Below are 8,133 nucleotides of genomic sequence, written 5' to 3' on the forward strand. Positions count from 1 at the left end.
GAGTGGGAGGCTCTTCTTTCCTTATTCAATCTCATTCTATATAATTCTATCTAGAAGCCCAATATACTACTTTGCAGGCAGCTATGAGCAACCTCCCTGTGGATATAATGGATGTATTTTTTCATTAAAAAAATTTTTTTAAACCATCTCCCTTTGTAAATAGTGCTCTTTGTCATGGTCTTCCAACAAGCTTATGACTACCATGTGGTCCGCTTTAACATGAAATTTAAAGACAATTTAAAGATGAGAATGTATGCTACTCTGCCTGAAAAAAAGAAAAGTGTCTGCAAACCGACTAGGATTGCTCACGACACTTATTGTTGTGAGGGTTCATTTTGCTCCACAAAAGAGAAACACATTTAAACTAGTTCAAGTCAAGAAAAGGAAGCATGTGAAAGGAAAATGGGGAACGTCATAGAATCCATAAGCAGGTAGTATGGGCAGTAGTTCTCTTGAGTCTGGAGAATTAACAATCAAGCCATTTTCATTCATTCTCTCGCTCTCTTTCTTCCCTTTCCACTTCACTCTTTTCTTCCTTTCTTTTCTCTTTCTTTTTTCCTTCAACAAGTAGTTATTGAAATTCCTATCACCTCTTTAAGAAGCAAAGGAAACATCAGTGAACAAATCAAACTAAAAAATTCCCTCTGTGGATTCTATAATCTATGAGGTGTGTGTGCGTGCGTGCGTGCGTGCGTGCGTGCGTGCGTGTGTGTGTGTGTGTATGCATGTGTGTATGGAAACAGTAAACCAACACATATATGACATACTATGTCATAACATATCATATGTTGGTTACTGATAGAATCTATGGAGAAAAATAAGACATGAATGGGGTCCCAGAAAGCAAAAGCGATTGCAATTAAGCAGCCAGTAATTACAGTCTCACACCTCTATTTTTCAGTCATGATTTCCGCAGCTCTTAGCATTTGCTTTCTCTTGATCCTTGTCGCTCTTCCTACTTCCCCTCCTCAACTCCCGCTGAGTCCATGTGTTCTGTGGACTCATCTTGTGTCCACTTGGTCAAATTTCACACTGTCTTTTTTTTTTTTTTTTTTTTGAGACAGAGTTTCACTCTTGTTACCCAGGCTGGAGTGCAATGGCGCGATCTCGGCTCACTGCAACCTCTGCCTCCTGGGTTCAAGCAATTCTCCTGCCTCAGCCTCCCAAGTAGCTGGGACTACAGGCATGCGCCACCATGCCCAGCTAATTTTTGTATTTTTAGTAGAGATGGGATTTCACCATGTTGACCAGTATGGTCTCGATCTCTTGACCTCGACACACGGTCTTTTAACTCAAGTGCCCATGATAAACTACAGTGTAAGTTTGGTTTCTCTTAGTACCAACCCCTAAGAGGCTCTTAGGGCTTCAACTGGACTCTGTTTGGACAAAACACTTCCTAGAAAGGCATCGGTCTGTAGGATACTGTTGAACCATTGGATGAAATCTCTTGGTTATATATTTTGACTCCATTGTGCAGATTTATCTACTGAGTCTTGAGGACCTCAGGATAGAATATAGGTGACTTTCTGTATCCGTGGATTCTTCATCCACGGACACAACCAGCTGCAGATAGAAAATATTTTTTAAAAATTGTGCCTGTGCTAAACATGGACAGACCTTTTTTTCTTGTTATAATTCTCTATAAGATGGAGTATAACAACTATGCATAGCATTTACATTTATTATGTATAATAAGTAATTGAGAGATGATTTAAAGTATATGGGAGGGTGTGCATAGGTTGTTGGCAAATATTGGCCACTTTACATCAGTGACTTGAGCATCTGCAGATTTTCCTATCTGCAGGTGTCCTGGAACCAATCCTCCAGGGACACAGAGGGACGACTATACTCTACTTTGGATATACACTCTACTTTGACCTATATAGACTTTACTATTCTGGAGAAATGGATTAAAGACAAGTATCCAATTTCCTCTTTCTTAGAGGAGGGCAAGATAAAAAGGCAAGACTCACATTCCTTTTTTGGTAGGCAAAGAATTATAGATGGAAGAAATAGTATTTTGAAATATTAGTATATAATATTTCCTGAAATTATCGGCTACTATTTTGAGTATATATATATGTTAAGGAGAAATATCAAAAAAATAAAAGGTCAAAGCTCAGTTTTTAAAATTTTTTAAATATAATTTGAAAATACTATAGAGAAAATTTTTATGAAAGAAAATTTTCGTTTTTGTTTGAAAGTCTGTAGTATTGAATATTAAAAACTATGAGCTTGATGATGAGAGTTTTAAGTAACAGACTGGAGGCAAACTTTCTTTCTTTGTTTTCCCAATTACAGAAGAGACACTACGTATTTGGGTTGGGAGAGAAGCGGAGCGTCATCAAGGAGAGCAGCTGAGTGAAGTGGTTATGAAGATATCTGAGAAAGGGCTCCAAGCTCTGCTATATCTTCCCTCTCTGGACCGCATCTCAGATTGATGGTTGAGACCCAGAACTAACTGATCATCTATGGGTCAGTGCTTTACTTTCCTGGATGGAATGTGGGAGGTGAAAGCTTGTTAGACTCCACTGCCTTCATCTTCTGTCCTGCCCGAGTGATGTGGCAGCCACAAGTAGAAAGTGTGGTCTGTTCAATAGTCCTTTAATGGTCTTCAAGTTTTCATTCACCAGATTTGTAACCAGAAAGTGGAATAGGAGAGCATCCAGAAGTTTCTTGTGGTTTCCCACCATGCTGAGGGATGTGAAAGTGACTGAGAAATAGTCACAGGAGCTAAAGATACTTCATGCTAGTGATGCCAGTGACTCAGGGTTACCTCTGAAATGTCAACCACTGATAGCACAATAAATTGGATGCCTAGCTGGGGTTAGATGAGAGGTGCTAAGACAGGAAACCCGACAGGGTGGTACACACCTTAGCAGATGAAGGATTGTACAGGTGGGACTGGGCCAGGACCTGGACACTGAAAAATTCATGGAATTTGAATCAATACAGGGAAATAGGAGCAAGAGCAAAATCCAGGGCTAAATGAGTTTACCAAGAACTGACTGCAGGTTAGGATTTTTGATAAGAGAAACAGTGACGATTCCAGGAAAGAAATCAAGTAACAGAAAAACAAGGCTACATTCTTGGCACATCTGAGCTTGTGGCCTGGGCGGTTCATGCCCAATACACATGTCTAATGCTACACCAGCTTCACTTTAGAAAGAAAGCTTTTGCTATCATTTTATCTAGGGTGATTCATCACATTTCTCTGACAAATAGTATGTGTTTGATAATCTCCAGCACATGGCCCCCAAATAAATGGAGAAAACACACATTTCTCTTCAGCTTGATTAATTTGGAGAATTATGTTTTTTATAAAATCATTCTGATTATATATCCCAAGTTATTGTAAACAGCTGTTTCAATGTCTTAGCCTCTGAGCCTTCACTGCTGATTTCCACATTACCTTTGATTCATATGTCTATAATTTACTCTGATGGGATCTTCAGTGCTTTAAAAAAATATGCTTGCTCCTTCTTCCTTCCACCATCATAACTCTGCATTCTTATTTCAGCTTTAATTTGTACACAGCTAGAATACACCTGCCTGGCCAGATGCGTGAGTTAGCGACTTCACACAAAAATTTTGAAATGCTGCATCCACGTCAAAACGCTGTAATAAGCATTTAAGGATTCTATCCTCACCCCATGCCACCAAACTCACAAAAGCAGAGAGAGAGAATGCCACGCTCCTTTTCCAGTAATTATTCTGGACAAGACCATGAATGGCCAGCAGGATATGTTGAGAATGGAAAACAAATGGTTTCCAAATTTCTAAAGCGCAGTGTACAAAGCATGGAGAAGCAAAGAAAGCCTGCTCTCCATCCCCATATTTTCCCCCTTTTACTCCTGCCAGGCATTTCCTTTGTTCTATTTTCTATCTCACTGAGATTAAAGTGCTGATCTCCCCCTTTTTGAAAATGATGTCACCTTTTTTTTTTTTTTTTTTTTTTGCCTTGGCATAGAGCAAGTTCATTACAAATCTGCTGTGTGACTGATGGCTTTGAAGAGATAAGGCAGAGGGGGAAAACACATTTGGGAAACCTATGAAACTCAAGAGATAGGTTGACAATTAAACAGGCAGTCAGAGAGATGACGAAGGATAAGGAGAAATAGATGCAGGGGTAAATATCTTTTTCATATTCTCTTTTATAGCTACTGAATAAGTATTTTTATTTCATGATAGTTTTATCTGGAAGTAATGCCATAGGCTAAAATTCACTTGATGTGTTTTTTGGTGTGATCCACGCACTTTGATGACATTATTTCAGTCAGATCATCATGGATGTATTTGATGTTCAGGGTGGGGAAGACATTTCCTTTTGCTGTTAGAAAAGGTAAAAGAGTTTGGTGCTGAATTTGATTTACTATAATTGCTGATCATTGGATAATGTGGCAGTGTATATAAGAAAGATTTCAGATGTAAAAGCAGACTGAAAGTGTAATGCACATTCTAATGTGGTGTGTATTATTTACAATTATTAGTGACAGTTGCAGAGCCTGGGAATCTCAGAATCTTTTGTCCCCCAGGTTTAATCATACTGGATGTAGTAGACCATATACATGGTTTGCATAGGCTAATTTACTGAAGTGTTTGACATCTAGAAATCAGACACACACATACAAACACACACACGCACACACACACACACACACACACACACTCCCCTAAAGCTGCATTTTCACCACAAAGTGTCTTGTGTAAATGACTTTGTCATATGTATATACCTAAATGGATGTTAAAAAGTCCTTATTTTGCTGGGCATGGTGGTGCAAGCCGGTAATCCCAGCACTTTTGGAGGCCCATGTGGGCAGATCACTTGAGGCCAGGAGTTCCAGACCAGATTAGCCAACATGGCGAAATCCCGTGTCTACAAAAATTAGCTGGGCATGTTGGCACATGCTTATAACCCTAGCAACTTGGGAAGCTGAGAAATGGGAATCGCTTGAACCCAGGAGGCAGAAGTTGTAGTGAGCCAAGATTGTGCCACTGCACTCCAGCCTGGGCAACAGAGCTAGACTGCATCTCAAAAAATAAAATGAAATAAAATAAATAAAACAAAATAAAATTTAAAAAGAAATGGAAAAAAAAAGCCCTTGTCTTTCCCATAGATGGGTATTTCTGTACAGATGAAAAGATTTTTTTAAAATGTGCTTCTGGGTTATGATGGAAGTAGGATGCTTCAGAGAAGTAAGTAGTGGGTAATGAAACAGAGCAAGGGCCCCAGAGACAAAGGTTTGACAGGCTGCAGCACATCTGATGAGAGCACCAGCCATTCCTTCTCATCTTTGGTGGCTCTTCTGTTCCTTTCCATCACCATCACTCATCTCCCGCCATTGCTTTTATGTCATAACAGAAATATTTATGATTGTATGCTGCTTGTCTGAGAGGAGGGTGTGTAGGTGGTAGACGTGCTTGTTACTCCCAGCCCTGAGGCCCAAAACATATTGCATGAATTTTACTTTTAGTTTCCCATTGGTCTTGAGGAAACCATTCTAAATAACATATGCTATGCTGTTATTCCTCTGTTCACCCCTCCCCAGCATCTTCCTGGGCTCCTGCTGACTCCGGAATAAAATCCCAGCTACTCAGGTCTCCACCTTGTGGTTCCTGCCAATCTCTCCACTCTTGCTTCTGGCCATTTTCTTTTCTTTCTTTTTTTGAGACTGAGTTTTCCTCTTGCTGCCCAGGCTGGAGTGCAATGGTGTGGTCTCAGCTCACTGCAACCTCCGCCTCCCAGTTTCAAGTGATTCTCCTGCCTCAGCCCCTGGAGTAGCTGGGATTACAGGTATGTGCCACCATGCTCAGCTAATTTCATATTTTTAGTAGAGACAAGGTTTTTCCATGTTGGTCAGGCTGGTCTCGAACTCCTGACCTCAGGTGATTTCACCCGCCTCAGTCTCCCAAAGTGCTGGGATTACAGGTATGAGCCTCCGCGCCTGGCTGCTTCTGGTCATTTTCATTACACATTTACTTGAGTCCTAATGAAATGTCTGGTTCTTGAAAGCACTTGGCTGTTTTATTCCTTTGAGCACACTCTTTCTTCTGACTGAGATGCTCTCTTGGCTTGTCACCATCTAACAAACATCTATCTCCACTTTCCTCTAGTCTTGGGTACAAGTATGACATCCTCTGTGAAATTTTTCATGTACTCAGAAAGAATTGATCACTCTTTTCTTCTGGTGACACCTTACCTTCTACTTCTAGTTTGAGTTTAGTATCTTTATTGAATTTTTAAAAATTTATGTGTCATGGTCTAGGTGATTGGGTACACCCAGAATCTATAAACCTGCCCAGCTAAAAGCTAGTGATCACTTTATAAATGTTTGGCGAATAAATGGATATATACATCCTGGTGTTTGAATTCAGGTTAAAGGATTTCAAGACTGCATATCTGCTTTCTCAGTTAAGGATGTACGCTTTTCCTTAGAAAATAAAACCCCAAAGAGACGATGAGTTAATACAAATTCACACAAGATTTAAAATAAAAAGGAACCAGACAGAAAGGTGTTGTGGAACGGCATGCCTTATGATAAAAGCAATGCAGTTTCTTGTCACATGTTATCATTTCCTTCACAGTTCATTGTTCACGAACATTAACATTATGACGTATAAGCAACGGGTCCCTCCAAAATCTACCCTATCATTCTGATTCTATTTTTAAGCACAATTGAAATACTTTAAGGCAAACAAAAGTGGCAATTAAAATGTCTTTAATACGTACAAATGGATGCATCATTCTAGAATTGGAAGTTACTATCTTTTGATCATCTAGAAAGCCTCTTATGACTTGTGCCTTTCTTTTTGTGTGTTTGTTTTTAATTTTTTTTCCCCAGTAATGGCTGGAGTGGCTGAGTTAGGTTTGAGTCTGAAGCAGATGTTGTTTGAAACTGAGTGAGACACAGGGCCGTGCTCTCCCACTTGGGCAGGTGTGTTACAGTGTTGAACCAGGGATGAGGTGAATGCAAGGAGTATGGATAATAGAAAGTTAGCATCCATCTACTTTTTAAAATTTCATGTATTTCTTGTTGATTCAAACAGTCAGCTTATCAAAGTGTTTAAAACTTTTTGATTCTCTCAGCTTACGTTAGTACCAGAATGAGCACATCAATGACAAGTATCTCATGTGAAATTGCAGAAGCCAAGGGCTTTCTACCATTTTGAAAAATTAGAGCGGTAATAGAATCTCAGTGCTGCTGGAGCAACGATAATTATTTGATGATCCATGCATCAGAATAATTTAGGCATTTAGTGAGTGCCATATATTTTTTATAAAACTAGCATTTCTTTTAACATAAGCCATTTTGAGGGGTGGTAGGTATTGAAATTCTCATTTGAGGTACAGAAAATTATTTCAAAGTGTAGCGTTAAGATGAAGAAGGGATCAGAGTTTAAATCATCGTCCTGATACCATGCTAATTTACTTCATCAAATAGACTTCATAAATATCTGGTGGAAGATTGAGGCCACATAAATATTGATGAAGACCTTTTTCTATAAAGAATAATAAAGTATTCCTTAACAGCAAGATGTCTGACTGAATTTGGACACTTCGTAAATGCTTTATCAGAACTCACTATAGCTTTCCCAATTTCTCAGTTTTTATCATTATTCTAGGTGGGTGCATATCTGATTTAAAGAAACTGGTTAGATATGCAAGCGCTTCTTTTATCTTCTTAGAGAAAAAAATTAATTTCAAGCTTTTTTTTTTTTTTTTTTTTTGATGGAGTTTTGCTCTGTTGCCCAGGCTGGAGTATGATGATCTCGGCTCACCACAACCTCCACTTCCTGGGTTCAAGTGATTCTCCTGCCTCAGGCTGCCAAGTATCTGGCATTACAGGTGCCCACCACTATGCCCTGCTAATTACAAGTAGCTGGGATTACAGGCACCTGCTACTACGTCCAGCTAATTTTTTGTATTTTTAGTAGAGATGGGGTTTCATCATGTTGGCCAGGCTGGTCTTGATCTCCTGCCCTCAGGTGATCTGCCCGCCTCAGCCCCCCAAAGTGCTGGGATTACAGGCATGAGCCATCACGCTAGCCTTCAAGCATTTTTTTTAAGGTATTATTAGTATATAAAAGAGGAATACCACCCACTCTTGCTCTCAGAAGATATTTTAAGAAATC

The sequence above is a fragment of the Sapajus apella genome, unplaced genomic scaffold (assembly GCF_009761245.1).
Source record: "Sapajus apella isolate SASKATOON/1434 unplaced genomic scaffold, GSC_monkey_1.0 scaffold20, whole genome shotgun sequence".
Classification (NCBI taxonomy): Eukaryota; Metazoa; Chordata; class Mammalia; order Primates; family Cebidae; genus Sapajus; species Sapajus apella.